We start from the raw sequence: 19,928 nt of genomic DNA on the forward strand, positions 1-19,928 counted from the left end.
AGTCACTAGTATCAAATACGTCGTCGATATCATCCCTGTCAATACTTGCAGAATGATTATTAGTGTCAAATTCCGTCGAAAGTTCCGAACTGTTGCCTAACAGGAGGTAAAGCCGATTAATTTCCTCGTCGTGGTTTGAGACCCAATCTTCAAATTTCAAAGCTATTGACTTACCTTTTTTCTCTAAACTTACTTCAGCGCCGTGAAAGTTTATGATTGCTTTGTATTAATTCAAAAAGACTACTCCCAATATAATTGCCGTCGACAGTAATAGAACAATAAGAAAGTTCATAGAGAAACTGTGGTTCTGAAAAAAGAATTCTAAGTTTGTTTGTTGGCGTACATGTACGCTTGTTCTACCTTGTAATTTAATCTTACGTAACGGAAGTGTGGGGCAGTTGTTCGATTTGTTGCATTTGATAAGAGCTGTTTCACTAATAACCGAAATGGGACTGCCAGAGTCAAGTACTGCCGTAAATTTTATGTCATTTAGTGTGGTGTGAATTACAGGATATGCAATATTGTTCTGTTTTACTTCATGTTCTTGGAGTAAGATGTCCCTAATGTCTTCCATTTTCACGTAATTAAAAGTCGCGGCAGCTAGGTCGTCAACTTCATAAGTACGTTTTGTGGCTGTCAGCGGTGTGAGTCATTGGCTGTTGTCTCCTTGTTGTCGCGCGTCGTTATTGGGGTTTGGAGATCTAACTTCTACAGTTTCAACTTGAGGAGAGGGCCATGCCGTGTTTGAATCCCGCCAGTTCTGATTAAATTCTGGTCTGTTGTTAAGATTATATCGTCTGTCGTCTTGTCGGTAGTTTCCATAGTTTTCTTCTTGTCGGTCACATGGTGGGGAATTTCTCCCAGAATCGTATCTGCGAGGTGGACTGTTGCGTCTGAAGTTATTCTTTCTCCCTTGATAATAATTATTTTGGTTCCCATATGGTCTGTTTCTCTGATTCTCTCTGTCATAATCATTACCGTCGAGAGGCAATCTTTCCCTGTTTTTATTATTGCTCTGTTAACGGTTGTCATACGGGTGGTGTCTGTTTTGGTCACGATTTGCGTTTTAAGAATAGCCTTGTCGTGTCCAGTTATTATTTCTGTCGTCACAGAATTGTGACCTGTAATTGTTGTTTTCCTGGTTTCACATCACGCGATTGTCAGTGTCAATTTCCAGTTCTTGTAACAATCCCTGAAAAGCTTCAATGTCGTCTTTACAACGTCCTGCCAAAATAATATGTCTCAAATGTTCAGGAAATATGATTAAGCAAACGCGGATGAGTTCTGAGGGGGAGTATGGGTTTGACAGGTACTGATTCTTTTGCAACATGTCTTCAAAATATTTGACAAGAGTGGAAAATTCAGAATGTTCAAATTGTTTCATCATCATCATCATGATATGTTTTACTCGGTCTTGAGTAGCTTGAGACCTGTATGCTGAGAGGAAGGAATGATAAAATTCCCCTCAACTGTGACAATCGCGAATGACCGAACGCATTCTTACTACAGGTTCATTTTCCAAATAGCCACACACACATTGCAGTCTGTGCTCTAATGACCAGTTGGGAGGAAAACAATGAGGGAAATGATGAAGCCAAGCTTGTGGATTGATGCCGTTGCCAGAATTCTTAATTTTTTTGAATTTACGTGCAGTAATGAACAGCTTATAATCAAAATCATCTTATCGTCGAGTCGCATATCGACGATTGTTAAATTGTGTCGGCGGTTCCATCTCAAAATTCGGTGCACCTTGCCAATTTCTTTCAAAATTTCCGAAATGCCTGTGGTGTTACTTTGTGGCTTTTCCGTATTTCTAAGTCCCTCTTCCCGTATTGGAGCGCGAGTGTCCTCTGAAATGTGTTATTCTTGTTTTACTCATGCCGACTGATCTTGTACTTCCCGGATTTCTCTTTTGAGTTGCGTATTAATTTGATTAGGATTTTTTTGAATTTACTAATTTGTTCTTACTCTTCTGCGTCAGTAAAGGCTCCCGGTCTTGTGTCAATCAGATCATCATCTACCTTCGTAGATAAATTACTTATCTGATCCGAAAGTTCGACTACTTTCTCCGATAATGAACTGATTTCCTCCGTCTGTCTTTCTGAATCAAGTTTCAGAGTGTCCATTTGTGTCGAAAACGTATTTACTGTGTCCTTTAAGTTTTCCGGAGTTTGCAGGCCGCGGTGGTCTCGCAGTTCTAGGCGCTCAGTCCGGAACCGCGCGACTGCTACGGTCGCAGGTTCGAATCCTGCCTCGGGCATGGGTGTGTGTGATGTCCTTAGGTTAGTTAGGTTTAAGTAGTTCTAAGGTCTAGGGGACTGATGACCACAGATGTTAAGTCCCATAGTGCTCAGAGCCATTTTTTTTCCGGAGTTTTTGCAAATTGCTTAACCGATTCGGTAGATGCAACTGAGTCAATTTTAGCGTTGAAGGTGTCGTGATTTTCATGAAAAGTAGTTTGCAGTTCTTTTGTGGCTGCTTCCTGATTCTATAATGCATTTTCATGACGCGAAAAAATAGGTTGAAAATGCTCTCAATTTTTTTACGTCATTACAGACTTTTTGACATTTCGATTCGATTTTAAGTAACTCAGCACGTAAATCTTCACGTGTTTGTTCAAGCGTTTGCTTAATTGTGTCTAACTTTTAAAGCCTTTGTCCATTTGTTGCTGTGATTGTTTTTGACTTCGTTCCATTGTGTCTAACTTTGGTCCCATTTGAATCTGATTTTGTTCCATTTGAAGTTGAGTTTGTTTCATTTGTTGCATTAATTGCAGTAATAATGTATTAGTGTCTGGAACCTGTTCCTCTATGTTTTGCGGCAGTGCATTTGTACCGGCAGCATTCATATTTTGAAAAGCAGATGATGTGTCTCGACTTGATTGAGAAAAGGGTAATGATTCAAAACCTGAATCTACAGTATTTGCAAGATTTTGTCCTGTCATTTCGGAGTCCTGAGGCGAGCTGTTGCCGACCGATCGATCGATAATACTACCCTGTTAACTAGTTGTTTCACTGTCTACACCATTATTTCGTGGCTGGTCCATTTCCCAATGCACAATTACCAAATTACTATGTTGGACATTAGTTAATTCATTACACGATTGCGTTAACAAACTACTCTCGTCGTCACTGTCATTTCTCAGTTTACTTTGGAGCCTAGTATTACGTTCTTCACACTTCATAATTGTCACAATATTTCACACGATAACACAGAAAAGCACAATTTGAAGGGCAAAATAATAAAACACATTAAAGTAACACTGAAAATAATATCCAATTAACTGCAAGCGCAACTGCGAAATACTTGGTGCAAATCTACAAGCATGCTACAAAATTTTTACAGTACAACAATGTAAAACTGCAACTACAAAGGAAATCTCTCTACAATTACATGCTAGTAATGAACAATAACTACATTAATTACTCAAACTACAAGAAAAAATCAGAAGATTCCAGTCAGGTATCCTCGGCTAAGTTTCGACATATGAAACGTCCCCATAGAAAATTAAGAATGACAATGCTGGAAAAACTCTTACGTTATTTAATTTTCAAACAGCTGAGCAAAACTAAACATACGTAGACTGTTTTACCTTTATTCTGATCATGTCTAAACTGACACACTATATTTTAGCGCAACGCAATCTGACTTTCAACAATCCCTACAAAAGAATGGCTCTGACTAACAATAACCTATACCCTTCATGAATCACTTACCTCACAACAATCCTCGTTACTCAAACTACTGCAGTACAGCTACCGGCAATACAGCCAGCTAAATAAAAGTTTCTAACTGCTGAAGACACTAACTACTGATAGTCATAGTTAGCAAATGAAAAATTTTGATAGATAGCGAACATTGTATTTATCTTAATAGTCCTCAAAAGTCATAATATATAAATAAATTCGTGACATCCAGTTTTACGAATTTCCTTTTTGTGGCGGACACACGTCCAGATCTCCGCTCATAGTAGCCTATCAAAACTGTGGCATCTCTCTCTCCACATCCACCACTGCTGGCGGCTCACCTCCAACAGCCCAACACTACTGGCTGTTCACATGCAACAGCCCAACACTACACTAACGAATAATCCAACAATGAGTCCAACCAGCCACAGAATGCACACAGCACAGTCAGCGATATTAATACAGAGCGCTACGTGGCGTTACCAATGTCAAAACCTAAACAGCCTGCTTACAAAGCTTACAAATCTTATCGCCGGAATGCACTATCTCTGCTAAGTCCACAGTCTCACTTGTGAACGTATTTTCGTGCCAGCTGCCTTGGCCCACATGTAAACATTGTGTTAGAACATCGATTTGTCACCATGTATGTGAAGAATGTTAGCTTTGTTAACAGTTCACGATGTAGAGAGCTTCACACTAGTTTGTCTGGGATGTGCTGAAGCAATACGTAAGTGATGGATTATTTTCATAATTTCTATAATGTACTACTGTCTACATGCCGTATTTGTACAGCTCTGTATATACACTCCATACATTTTTATATTCTATTAGCTTTTGCAGTACCACTTGAAAATGACCCAAAGAACGAAGCTGTAGTTGTGAAATAAATAATTTATACAGTTAGCGGCGAATATGACTTTCTTTAAGAAAATGGCAGTTTTGTAAGTAAGTACAGTATCGCTCCAAATTGAATTGCGTTTAAAGTAATGATAACATAGCCATATATTTTCATTCTGTGCGAGGTGCCGGGGCTAGCAGTGTATTTAACACTAAATTCTTCTAGAATCTACATATGTAAATGATGCTCTAACCCCCCCCCCCCATTCTAACTCCGACTTTTGCTGCTGCACATGGATTAAAAAGATACACGCACTGACTGTAATCAACCCTGCAAGTGGAGTAGAAAAGAGTTTGGCACCTGCAGTTATTTAATTTGATAAACAAGTTAAATAAAGGAAGGGTTCATTAACGTAGTGAGAAATGATAGGGTTGCTCTACCGATTAACAGAATGAAAGTTCTGTCCAAAATAACAATATGATTTATTAAGACTAAACACAAAATAATAAACAAAAACACATGAAACATTTACAATACATCAAATGGGCTCAAATTGGATAAACAAACGCTGTGAAGGTGAAGTTGTCCCTAAACTAGATTGTGACGTTTATGACGAAGTGGTATGTGGAGCCAATTCCTTGCCACTCAAATCTTAAGAGAGGCACACCGCTAACCCAACATTAATTGCTGCTACATTAGTGAGAACTCAGACAATGAACACCCAAGATAGAACAAAGTTAGAAAAGACGAACAGGCGCGCTCTGCTGAGCTCTGATTATCGCCTAGCAAAAATGCCTGCTTTGCCAGTGCTGCGGAAGTACATTACCAAGCTGTCTTCTTAGCTGCAAGGACACGATCTGGCGTACTGGAAGCGATGGCTGGTTGCTTCGACGTCCCGTCGTGATGATGATAATGTCGCGAGTATAGCCCGAAACAAATTATCCTGGCCTGGTTGTTCCAGACTAAAGACTGCCTAGCAATACAAATGCTCCTCTGAGGGAGACGAAGAAGGCTCACCACACAATCACTGACGGTACAGTGATTGATTTTAACAAGCGAAGTCACCCAGTAACTCCGATACAGTCAACAGTAGCCAAAACTGCTCAAGACAGACCACATACGCCTCTTGTACACAGAACGCTCAATTGCCAACTGTACTCGGAAAGTTACGTTGAAGTCGAAACTTGAGCAACTTCGTCAAACAGTTACAATTAAATAAAAGTATATTAGACAGCCAACGGAAGGCAGGCTGACCTGCGCAGCGAGAGATCAGTCTTGTAACCTACTTCGACCGAAAGGCGAGAGCCGACTACCCACAAGAGCACCCGTACAAACCGAACACAGAACATTCCCGCCCCCACGACAGTGGCCGTGGTTAACCGTTCCAATCAGCAACTCGAAGACCGGCGGAAAATTCCACTCTACTGCCGGAGCACTACTATTCCACCAATGGAGATTCTTGGTGCCAATTTCTGCACCGATTTTGCTATGTCACGGAGCTATGCTCTGACCAAGCCAATCACAGTTACGATTTTGCAGAAAGCGCGGGAATTTGCCCGCCAAAACTGCCTGGGTACACAAGTCATTCCCACGCCTTGCTGGTAGCCCGCCAGAAAGTGTTTTCGCTAAGTTTCTGCGAAGTAACGGGACCTCTAGCCCAGCCGCTACTTCAGGCCCCTCTGAGCGTGGCTGCTCCGCTATTCTACCATGTCGGCGTCTGGAAAACATTCACTCGACTCCCTCACACCTGTCGGCTTACCCTTTCAAGATCAGCAGATGCCACCTGTCACCGGACCACCCGGGTGATGAGAGACGCTGCATGGGAAGTCCGCGTGTGAAGGAATAGCAACTTTACACTGCATGCAATTGGAGAGGAAAATCGTAAGATAGAAATGTGAGAGGGGGCTCATGCCACCTCTCATCTGTTTCGCTGTCCAAAAGGACATCAGTGCTACCAAAATTGGTAATAAAGAAAAACGTTTTGTTCAACCAGCTGATTATCTCGGTGAATATGATTTTATTTGGATCCGACTTTGTAGAGACCATACAGGGTTATTCCTTGATGTTGTTACAAAGGGTCAGGGATGATGGAGAAGGATACACGCATCAATGAGGTATGAGATCCTGTTCCAGAAAGTACGGAGTCGAAAGTTATAGGCCAAAATCGTTCTGATACCTCTGATAGTGCAGCCATCCTGATTTACGTTTTCCGTGATTTCCCTAAATCGTTTCAGGCAAATGCTGGGATGGTTCCTTTGAAAGGGCACGGCCGATTTCCTTCCCAATCCTTCCCTAACCCGAGCTTGTGCTCCGTCTCTAATGACCTCGTTGTCGACGGGACGTTGAACACTAACCATCACCACCACCACCACCACCACCACCACCACCTCTGATAGTGCAATACACATACCAGTACTGTTGCTGCTAAGATTGCAGCGTAGGCAATCCCGAAGAGCATTTAGGTCTGGAGTTTGCGATAACAACTAATCCAATGTGGATGGCGTATAGTGTATAATGTCTGTACTGTAGTAGATTGTTAGATTGCGGTCTGCGGTTACAAGTTGCAGTAGTAACGTCGATCAGCTGTAACCAAATGAGGTATACCCTGTGATGGAATTTGCAGGCATGATTTTCTTCTATGGGCGAGCAAATGGAAGCAGCAGAGAACCGGAGAGGTTGTGCAGGATCAAATATCTGCGTAGAAGACATCCGGCTGACACCATGCTTCAAAGACGGCTTTAACAAGTAAATGAAACGGGGCCCTTGTAACCACAGTGCAACGACCGAGAAGGATGACGAGCTACGAGGATTTCCGACTTAGAAGATGCAGTGATTGCTCGAGTGCTTGAGTCGCCTGCCATCAGCACACAATCAGTTGCACATGAAATGAATTCTTAGTGTACTGTGTGGCGAGTATTGCGGAAATTTAGGTACAACTGCTTTGATTCCTGCAGACATTGGCCCTCATGTCGTATTCAGCCAATGGTTCTTGCAGCGCATTACAGTTGACACTTACTTTCCTGTGGATGTACTTTTCACAGATGAAGTATGGTTCACGAGAGACAGAACGTTAAATAGTCGTATTAGCCATTTTTTTGGCCTTGAGAATCTCACATTGCAGCTGTGAAGAGCCATCAACACGGATTATCAGCAAATATGTTCGCAGGAATAGTCAGTGATTACATATTAGGCCCGTTTCTTCTTCATCCATGCTTAAATGCACCATTGTGCACAGTGTTTATCGGAGACATAATACCCAGGTTTCTGGAACATACTCCACTTGTCATTCATCAACGAATGTGGTCCCAGCTCGATGGTCCGCCAGCTCACTTTGGACTGACTGTTAGTGTACACTTGTACTAGGTAATTCGTGAAAAGCGGAAAGGCAGAGGATATCCTGTTTCGTGGCCAGATCGTTCACCTGATCTCATCGAACTTTACTTCGTCTTGTGGGGCAATGTGAAAAGTATTATGTACGAGAAGCCTGTCAAGAATGAAGAGGGTCTCCTGGCAAAAGTTCTCGCTGTGTAAGGTGGCAGAATAAATGGTCAGATTCCCACCTTACATGAGACCTCTACAAATTGCAATGAGAAGGTGAAGATGACACCAAACGTAAATCGACAGTTATGAGAACCTTTGCCTATCAATATGCAATGCAAAAAGGGATGGCAGTCAATCGACGGTGGTTAACACACCATACCTATACGATACATGTCTTTGAGCGGTAAGTAGAACAGGGAACACGTGTCGAGTCGCTTTTAGTTTTCTAAAGCCAGCTCCACAACGGCGTAGCGAAACCGCGCTGCGGGAGTTACGCCGGGGACCACTTAAAGGGGTGGCAGGAAAGAGGACAGCGTGCCTGGGCCAGGTGATTCAAGCTGGAGGGCCGCCTGTAGCGAGGGCATCAGTACAAGGGCAGACAAGAAGCTTTAGAAAACTGCGTTTCGAAATTCCAACGGGAGACGAAGAAAAGCAAATGATGCATTTTCGTCCAGCAAGTGCGACACACGGAAAGGCCAATGTACTCTAGGCGTCTAGAATCGGCACAAAACGTCCGATTGGCGGAAACTCACTAGGAAGGAGAAAACTACTGAAGTTTCGACGCAGTTTGATAGAAGGGACGTTGCAATTGGTAGAGGGTGTTTCTACAAAACGAGAGGAATGCTCCTATTGGTCGAAAAATGCCGTGACGTAAGAAAGGAACCCAAGTGGAGGGAGGCAGTTCTGACATGAGAGGACAAGAGAGAAATCTTGCGGGGGGCGGGGGGGGGGGGGGGGAGGGGGTTTTCTCTGAACTGGTATCAAGAGCAGAACAGAGCGCTTAACGCTCCGTACGACACAGAGAAGAAATTGGTGTGGACACTTCATTCACAGCGGCTGCACTCCAGCTAAAATTAGCTGTAGCAACGTTTAGCTCCAACTGTGGAGAAACGAACCAGACAAATTAGTTAATTGTTCTTGCAAGAACTTAGAGGGCACTATAATATGCACGCTGTTCCCACTATGCTCGTATATATTGCCACATAATAAGACAAGGGCTGAGTACATGTTTTCTCGCATAACAAGAAACATAGGGAAAGTTTCTGCTGAAAAGTTCAGCAAAGGCCAGATCAGTTTTATACGAATTTTAGTGCGAGAGAGCGGCCTTGCATACAGCAGCACGTCGCAGCTAAAGGTAAATACTACATACAGAGGTGTAAACTTTGCTGGTTCACCAGCTTGCGTCCACTGTAAACTAGAGCGGCCTTGAGTAATCTTGCACTCAGATTTGTCACTTGCCTAACCATCCACCGTAGACTTGATTGTCATCCTAAATAGTACCGAACTTTGAACCGGAATCGGACGATTTTCGTAGTACTGACCAACATCATAACGTATGTGTAGGAGCGATTTTGTAAAGAAACGACCAATTAAACTTTCATATTATTGTGCTTAGGATTAATGTAAAGAAACATTCAATTAAACTTTCATAATATTGCGCTTAAGATTAACGTTCTTTCAGAGAGTTAATATTTAACATTGGTGTGTATAAAATTACTTCACTTTTTGATGTTGGTAAGATGCATTATTCATTGCGCTCTTTTTATGTTGGTGAATTGAAAACTGTGTGAAAAGGTGTAATGTGGTGAGAAATATTTCGACAATAAGTTTGTCATTTTTCCTCACACAATTGTTCTCAATTCAAGAATAAGCAAGCAAAAACAAAACGCCCGCAAACTTACAGCTGCTTTAGACACTGTTAAACGACAGCGGGGATATCAGAACGGGTACGACACAACTTGGTGCGATGAATCCATGGTTGCTTTGATGCTGGGGGACGTTATTTTGAACAACTGTTAGAAATGTTACAGTTTGTGAAACAAGTGCGCGTAAGTGGGATTTATTACCACTGTACCGTAGACTTAGGATTTTCGGTCTCTCTGACTTCAAGTTACGTGCGCTGTTACTAGTCCATCAACAGGGGTAATTATTTGTGAACATTGAAGTATTCAGCGGGAAATCTGAACGTTACGATGATGATTCGGAAGCTCGGGCCTTTCATTTAAGCACTGTTCTAGGCTAAGATTTCCTCTTTTATCCAAACTGATACATCTAAGCTTATCCTATATCCATAATAGTTTGTAAAATTATGGCGGAATCACCGTTAGAAGCAAAACTGGATGTGCTGAATGTTATGAACTTCCGTGCAGTTTATAGCACAAGCAGGAAACTGCAGTACGTATCCGTCGAGCGGTGTGGGGAATGAAATATTCAGCTCCAGGGAACACGAGATCCCAACTGCCATTCCCTGTTAGCAGCAGCAAAGAAATAGGTCGCTGCTCTTCTGTTCCCGTTTCACGGAAAGAGATCGGTACGTCGACTAGCGTTCTATGCATGTTTAAGGTAGAAGTCTGTCACACCATGTAGCGACGCTTCATTCCATCGCATGGAGAGGAAGCATTTTACGAACTGTACGTTCGAGCAGTTGCTTATAACAGCAATGATTAACACACAGTTACAGGCAAATTACGATTACATATACAGCTTTGAGTGGGAAGAAATGAGTGTACGTGCTTTACAATTGACAAGTAGATCTATCAGGATGACCAATACTAAGGGTTCAACTGAACAACACATTTACTAAAGTGAACCAGAGGAGAGCACCAGGCGCAGATTTAATTCCAGGACCAATATTGCGTAATTTATGAAGACAAAAAAATCGTTGCAGAAATTAATAAGGCGCGTCTATGTAACTGTATAACAACCAAATCACTTACAGCAAGTTATACTGAGCCAGCTCGTAAAAAGAAAGCTAGAAAGATACGCGAAGTTTACAGAACAGCGAGTCCGATATCTAATACCACTCTGTGGAGGAAACTGAGATTCAGAAAGTATAAAGAAATATCAGAAACCACCCTAAGCCCGGCAAACGTTTTTGAACGAGTTCTTGAAGTTAAGAAAGTGCTTTGATGTGTTGTACTGATATGGAAAACATATCTAACACGTCAATAGAAACTATTGATGAAACCTGTACAGAATCTAAAAGTGGCTCAAGTCGCAGAAAAGTCACTTACCTCCTGTACAAGGATCAACGACAGTAACCGAAGGAAAGAAGTAGGATTAAGAGTCACAAAATAAGTAACATATGGCAGCAAGTTATTATCAGTGATATATAATATGTATGTGGAAGAAACAGTTACACGATTTTAACCCCCAAATACCGGTGGTAATAAAATAAAAAATAAATAAGAATTTGGAGAAACAACCTTAGAACCAGTCCTCTAGGAGTGCAGTGATGGTGTGAAAGATGATACGTAATAGCAATCGAAAACGAATTCATGTAGTTCATTTTCTTATTTGGCATAAAATTAGGATTAATAAGTAAGCAGGCAGCTCCGTTTAATCATCTTCCATAATTCCAAATAATGGAGGACGCAAAATTGCGAAAGTAAAAGTTGGAACCAATGACGAAATTTGGAGAACGGATAAGATACCATCTGAACTGAATTTGCCACTGATCGATCCACAACAAAAGAAAAAGGACGATAGAAAAAGGACTATTGGGGCATATTTGCATTACCCATTCCATGCGAAGTCTTCTTCAGTAAGATTCAGAAAGGAAATGGTGATCGTTTTGATGAACGAGGAAAAGGCGGGATAAAGGAATGGGTTTTTCTCTCTAGAACACATTTTTCAACCTGGAACACATAATGATACTCAAAACTGTCACAGAGAACAACTGAATAGTAATATTTATCCGTTGAAAGTATATTACTCAATAACTGGTGTGGAGAAACGTTTAGAGTGAATTTCCACTTCAGTATTTTGCCTTATAACGAAAGAAAACATAGAAACAATCTGGTTTGGAACTGGGAAACTGAAAGTATACTACCTCGTTACCTAACGTGTTAGCGTGGAGTGGGTGTGTATGCACACGCCGCTTTATATTTGCTGAAGTATTCAGATTTCGAATTTTTTAAAAAAATTTATTATTTCACACTCAAGTGTGCAAGTGAAGCAGCTGCAGAAGTATCTGTTCTCAGTCAGGTGTTGGTGGGGTCTCTTTCCTTTTGTAGGTTTCAAGTTCTCTCGATTTTCTTCGACACACACTGTGACAATATGCTTGATACAGTCAGCTCGTCGCTGTTTCCTGCTTCTGACGTTTGAGCTGGCAAGCGAGATCCTAGTAAATTGAATGCTGGATGTTCCTTGTTTTCTATTAAATATTTATAGATAACAAAGATTCAAGCTTCATACACTATTGTACTTTACTTCCGAGTGTTTCTCTCATATTATTGTTAACGTGTAGTAAACAGATGACTGCGACCCGTCTTTTGATGTTGTTTCAGGTAATTTCACTTCAGTAACTCACTAATGGAGTCTTCACACCTATGTAACGAGAGTGGCAACACACAGCAGTATTTCGGTAAGTACACGTATCACCGTATAGGCCTACGCAACTATGTCCCCGTTTCTCAAGAAATATCAGTTATATTCTGTCCATCTCTAAAGAATTAGTCTTAAATCCTTGCGAAATAAAGCTGGTCATTGCATTCCAATTATAAGCTGTTGAAAGTATTTGGTGTTGTTCATTATTTATTTGCAGCAGATTACAAGCTGAAAATTCGGATAGTTACAGGTAACTGCGGTTGCGTAGCGTTTTCTTTAAGTTAATATTATCTTTTTTCCTTCTAAATGGGCTCTCTGATATTTCCACAGAAGTCATTAAATAAGATATGCATTACCGCCTGAACTCGAGCAGCGTGTATTGGGAGAACTGTTTAAAACTTCTTCTTGCACTCTTCCTACGGAGCTATTTATCATCTACATGACGCCTGCATACCATGCGGGGAAACGTAAAACTTATCTAAGTTATTAATGGCCAGCCTGTGTACGTATCTTTCCTGACATTTTGAGAAAAGAAAAATCACCAAGTAAATCTTCTTTCGCGTCACAGCTAAAGAGAGGTGAAGAGAAATACCACATGCCGGTGAGAGATGCAACTTTCCGTTACGAAATTTGGCATCTCTTCCTTCTAACAAAACAGATTTCGACAAAATTGCGTATGAAGCTAAGTCACAACAATCAATATGTTTCTAAACCTAAAGTCTATGTAACCGCTATACACGTTTTTAAAGATGTAGTAGCTGAATCACCGTACGAGAAACGTACGGAATTTAACTTTGAAATATCATATTTCCTGTTTATATATATTAGTATAGATCAGTGAACTTCAAATTATTGTTTGAGTAGTAGAGTAAAAGCTTTTGTTTTAAAACGAGACAGGAATTAAAGGTTCGCAGAATTAGTACAGGATAGTATAATAAATAAATAAATAAGTGGGTAGCACTTCAGAAGTAGGACACAGCATAGCATCACTTTCTGCTGTACAGCAGATATTGCAAATAAATGATTTACAACATGATGGCCTATAGGGTATCGTGAAATTGTGTCAGTCATGAAATCCATTCTCTGAATTAGTTTCTTTATTCCGCCACGACAGCACAAAACTACTATAAAGACTCATAAGGGAAACCTACACCCTACCTCTGTATCCAGTTACCTTCTTAAACTCACATCCTGTTCCAATGAATCTATTTCCTATTTTTGTGCCTACTTTGAACCCAATACATTAATCAGAAAACCTATACCCAGGACACGGAATCATATCCAATGACCATTTATCCAGGTACTTGGCTGCAGTACTCTATCAATATCCTCTTTTAGATGTACCTCCATGCCAGCAGTAGGGCACTACCGGTTCTGGCAGACAACGCTGAGAACACAGATTTTATTTGATATCATATTACAGGTGAGACAACTGTGCATATTATATTTCGTTGACATCAGCATTAGCACTCCATTATCTCTAAGATCATTTCAGGAGTCACGACATCCTGCCGATTGCCGAGGTCAAGGAGGGAAGACCCTACACTTCTGCAATTTTTTCATGAATTTTCATGCATTTGGGTGCCTCACACTTCTACTCTGCAGCTATGTTTGTCTTACTGACCTCTTAAAAATTTTTTAAGGACTGCCTCACCAGTCCTCATATTGGCAACTTTGATTTGAAGCTGTATGTCATTCGCCATGGAATAGTCGAATAAGTAGGTAGCATGTTTCCCGATAAACAACTAAAAAAAACATTTTGGTATAAAACATAAATAATGAAATAGAAATTGTTATTCGTTGAAACGAGTTTTTTTACTACAAACTCTTTCCCACAATCTCTGAAAACATAAATGAAAGAAAATCCACGTTCACATCCTAATTGCTCCTATCAGCATCAGACAGTTGCACTGGAAATCGATGTTTCTCTACAAATAATTAAAAACCAACATTTGCTAAGAAAATATATGTGAATAATTAGAAATCTGGGTTTTTTGAACATCAAAAAAGAGAAATAATAGCAAATCTCAGCAGATGGTGGCACAGCAAAGTACTGATCATAGTTCGATCTTTATAGCACACCAGTAAATGTCTCCAACACCAATTGAGAAACGCAATATACCGTAAACTTATGATATTCTGCATCCAACATATTACAAATATTCTGAAATGTCTAAAAAATACAGCAGCTATGCGAAAGAGTGCATTGTTTAGATTGCTAGTAGAGGTTAATACACGAAAAATTCTTTGATGTCACAATATTGTAAAAAAAAACGCCTGCAGTGTAAAAGAAGGCATGAGTTACTTTCCATATATACATATATTCACAAAATTAGTGCCCAAAATTCTGAAGTATGTAACCCAATGCACATTTCAACATTTGACATTCTAGAAATTAGGCCTAAAAATTCGATCTTATAAAACTATCGTGAACAGGCCAATATCTGGGGAAAAACAAGAGTTAGCTAAACAGACAGACAGAATGTAACTACTCTCGACACAAGCGCAAATAAAATATTTCCAAGACAGAGCAAAATGAACGATGATTACATCGCCTGTTGTGGTTAATACATCCTCAAAGTACACATTTCCACACTGTTAAATAGTTTAAAGCATCAATGAAGAAGGTATAAAAATAATGCATCGTATTATTCACTAAAACATCATAAACAAAGCTCTTCATTGCCAATTATTGCCATTATTACAAATAACGTAGGTCTACTATAGGCTATGTAAATAAAAATAGTCTGCTGTCAGAAGACACCCTACAAGCTACAAAGACCGTATGTATCCGATATTACTGCCCACGAAATTCTAAATAAGATGTCAGCAGCTCTTATCATGTTAAATATGTAAAGTCTGAGGATGGCCTTGTAAGCCGGAAACCGGTTAACAAAATAAAAGTAATACTGTAGAACAAAAGCTAACAGGTGTTTTGCATTTATTATAATGTTGTTCTACTAAGAATCGACGGAAGGTTCTGTTAACATGTAAAGTGAGTTTTCGATTCTCGCAGTTGTAATTCTACAAATTATAGCGTGTGAAAATAATAATAATAATAACAATAATAATAATAATAATAATAATAAATCAGTAACCAACTACGCATAATAAAATTCCTCCGAAGGGTTATGAATCGCATACGTGAACTCGCTTACAATAACGAGACATTTATTGTGCTTTACATAAGATACATACTAATTTGTGAACTGTACAGTTCAATGAGACAACAACATCTGTGTTCTCGGGGGCTGCACGCATACGTTCCTGGTTTGACGAAAACTCAAGACATCCTGTCGAATCTCTATTAGACCGATGAACCACCAGATCTTAATGCCACAGAAAATATCTGCGACGATTTCGGACTGCGGGCGAAAAACAGCAATCAACATCCCGCAGTATGCTACCTCGAAGGGATCTAATCAGCAATGAGTGACCTAAGTTGGATGCGGCATACGTGTATAAACTTTAGAATTCTCTTTATCGCCGAACTGAGGGAATTGTCAAGAGGATGGAAGTGGTCTTACTCGAGGTTTTCGTGATGTCTCCTGAGGGGGGGGGGGGGGGGCTAATGTTTGGTCCAAAGTTTTTATATGCTTCGTTTCCTGGCTGGAATCTCTGCATCAACAACCCCAAGGCAGGCAACCGACTTGATAATGAAGAGGAAGTTCTTCACTACAGTGGAGGACTATGAACATCAAACTCGTACCAAAATGAGGACTTGATTAAGTTGGGAAGACCACGATGGTATGTAAGAGCTAGCTCCTCACCATCTCGAAACATGTTAAGTCTGGAAGTCCCTTAAAATAAAGTTGGCGGGCCGAACAAGATGCAAACAAATCATATACAAATAGAATATTCAGTACCGCCTGACCAATTCAACTATGGTGAAGTCTGACAACCCAAGTATTCCTGCCCTGATTTTCTCATACAGAGCAACCTCGTGGACTTCGTGTCAGCGACTCTTATTGAAAATGACATCGCCCACTTCCGGGATAAACTATCCTAACTAATAATTTTAACTTTGAGAATTCTTAGCTGTATTTTTCTATTAGACACTTTGTTGTGTTGTAAGTGTACTTGTGAGAAATTGTTGGGAACCTTCTTCTTGATGGTGTTGACGATGAGTGTCAAGGCAAATCTTAATTCGTGGGACACTGTGGACAACCTTGCTTTCCATTTTGTCTTTAAGCTCATCCGACAAAAAAATTAGAGTAGGTTGGTAATGGTAAATTTGGGGGAGAGGACCAAACAGAGAGGTCATCGGTCCCATCGGATTATGGAAGGATCGGGAAGGAAGTCGGCCGTACCCTTTCAGAGAAACCATCCCGGCATTTTCCTGAAGCGATTCAGGAAAATCATGGAAACCTTAAATAAGGATGGCCGGACGCGGGTTTGAACCGTTGTCCCCCCGAATGCGAGTCCAGTGTGCTAATCACTGCGCCGCCCAGAGAAATCATTGCACGCATAATTTAATACCCTGTAATTCCGCCCCTGGACTTGATAACCGCCAGGATTCGGTTGAAAAGTGAGTCCACAAAATTATGTAGGTGCGTCACGTTCAGATAAAGGTTTTCTTAGAGGATTTGATTGCAAAGCTCCAAAATGCGCCACAGATTTTCTATAGAGTTCGATTTTTTTGACTCTGTAGGCCTACCGAGGTGTAATAGCTTGGGGAATCTTCAGAAAGCCAGTCACATACTCTTCCACCCCGAGGAACTTCGCTGTTGTCTTCTTTCTGTGCCTGTGTGAGCGATGGCTTCCTACGAAGTGACTGACTCCAAATATTTATTGTATACAGTTCCACTTGCAATATTTTCTAGCTGTCAGTTTGGGATTGACCTTCGTTCATTGCCTGCAGGAGTTCCTGTCAGGTTTGAGAGTGATACTGACAGACAAGCTGCGAAACGCGCCTCCAGTTCCTCTCAGTCAGCATCTCTTCCGACCACAATTCTGCAGTAGTGTATCGTGGGCACATCTGTTACACCACTGCTTGAAGACAAGTTGAACAGTCTGCGGCGTACCGACAGTAAATCCAGGAACTTGGCACACCTTACGGCAATGGGCACGGCCAAACAGGATTGTCCCTTTATGCAACTCTGTCTCGTCCTTACATTTACACATTTAACGTACAATGTCCGCTTGAAACATAAATGTTTCATTGATCGCTGTTGCTTTATGCTCACCGAGAGATAGTGCGCGCGCTGTTGAGCACATCATTCGATCACTGCGTCATCTGTAAAGGCTTAACGATTCATTTGTGTGTGCGTTCCGGGGTGATAAATTTTTGTTCGCTTAGATTATAATACCGCAACCGTTATATCAACACGCTCTGCATAGTGTGACGTGGTGTTACAAATATGGTTGCGCTTCTTGAAAGTGCCATATGCTGCACATTGGATTTTATTTCTAGAACTACGAAGACAGCAAGAAGAATGAAAGAAAATCAATGATACTACTACTACTACTACTACTAATAATAATAATAATAATAATAGAGAAGGGAGATGGCACTACAGACTTACGCAGTACGTTCTTTCGAAGCCACTGCAGTACGTTGTTTCGAAGCCAGAATGGGCGGGGTCTCCCGCCATTTGAAGTAGCCCATACCTTTAACAGACTACTGTTTACGATTGCTTCTTGGACATTATTTCTGTCGTGTGCATGCAAAATACTAAAATGTACAGTGCTTGCATGAATAACATAGTGTCATGGAGGCAGTTTCGAACGTTTTTCTGTTCTTGCATGTGTATTTGCTCATCTAATGACAGATTTGGCTTCGTTAATGTAACTTGTATTTGTTGATGCATTTCAAATAACAAAGAAGAGAAGGATGTGATGAGAAAAGGATGCTTTCGTAATGCATTTTACTCCACTTTTACTATATTTTTATCGATCGCAAATGAAGCTGGAACTCCGAAACCAATTCTTGTTTGCTTACTGGTACAGCTTATTGTTAGTTACATTTTCAGTTTTGAACTGGTAAGGACAACTTTTTAATGTTCACGTTTGCAAAAAAACTTTCCTGCGTGTTCGTTGTTAGCCAATAAAATTGTGTAGTAAGGAAAGAAGCAGGGTATGCTATCGTGTCTTGAGCATGTCAACAAAGCCAACAAAGATTGAAGTATATATAACTCCATATAGGTATGCCTACACGCAGAGTACTGTTCTTGTTCTATAGATTGTTAGTGCATTAGTCTCAATGCAATTTACACATCTTCTCACTTCGAAATGTTACCTATGATGGATAATTTAGTTTGTGGCTAGTAATAGCGGTTTACAGGGTAATAGAACAGTATAGTTTTCGAAACATCTTCCAGCATTGTTGACTGCTATAAATGTGATTAAGGGAAGGGCCTCAACTGCTTAAGACCTTATAAATGGATACTATGCTTTTGATATGTGTGTAAGTATTTGTTTTAGTAATGATTGCCTGACCTGTGTAAGATATAGGCTTACCTTTCCAACAGTAGCCTATTTATTTCTTTTCCCTGAATATTTGTAGTAGCTTAAGCCTGTACCATGCTTTGTGATACACCAATACTTAGTTACTGAGTTAGTTTAATGTTCCATGTATTATTTGCATGATAAATCTTAATGATACAGAGTTAGTCATTATACATTGACATCGATTTTTGTTTGTAAATATGCCTTAATGCTGATCATTTACTAGTCTGTTCGTTTTTAATTAAAGACAGAACGATGTAAGTAATTCCCACCCGCTCCCATTTACACATTACAGTAATGGACACTCTTTTGCGGAATAGGAGTAGTTGTCTATGAGAAACGCTCTCAGTTTATTTCAAAGTTTACTTTGTCTATCAGGCATTTTATATCAGTGGGTAAGGGATAAAACTGTTGTTTGCAGTATTGTGAACTCCTGTTTGTGCTACAGTCAACCTTAATGTGGCTTAATGAATATCATTTTTTCTTCTGGTCTTGTAATTATGTACAACATTGTTCCTTTGAAGTGCAGTGGTTTATTTAGTACAAACATCATGAGGGAATGACTATAACGTGAAACGGATAGATTGCTGCTTTCATGCCGTGCAGCAGGCTGGCATGACGGAAAGTGTGTTCACAAAAGTTCTGAGCGAAAGCCTTCTTTAAGAAGGAAGAAAAGGACACATGCACATTCATACAAACATTCGCACGGAACTCACACTCACATGACTGCTATGTCTGGCTTTTTCAGCCAGAATCTTTTTTTAAGAGGGAGGAAATGTGCACAATGAATAACTATGAGCGGGAGGAATTTAGGGTTCGAGATTCTGCCCCAATAATCAACACACTTACGTAGTCGGGTGTCGTGCGGAGATGAGACAATGAAATCCGCGGGACAGAAGAGAAAGAACGGATAATAAGTAAAGTAAGGCAAATGTAAAAGAAATCAAACCACTACGATAAAAGCAAGCAGTGCAACCATAACTGATGTACCGGTATGCAAAAGAAAACATTGATTGATTGGCTCCACTTGCGAATGAAATTTGACTCCTTTAAAATTTAGACTACGATCGTGTTGATTAGTACAGTCA

The sequence above is a fragment of the Schistocerca serialis genome, chromosome 8 (genome assembly GCF_023864345.2).
Source record: "Schistocerca serialis cubense isolate TAMUIC-IGC-003099 chromosome 8, iqSchSeri2.2, whole genome shotgun sequence".
NCBI classification, from domain to species: Eukaryota; Metazoa; Arthropoda; class Insecta; order Orthoptera; family Acrididae; genus Schistocerca; species Schistocerca serialis.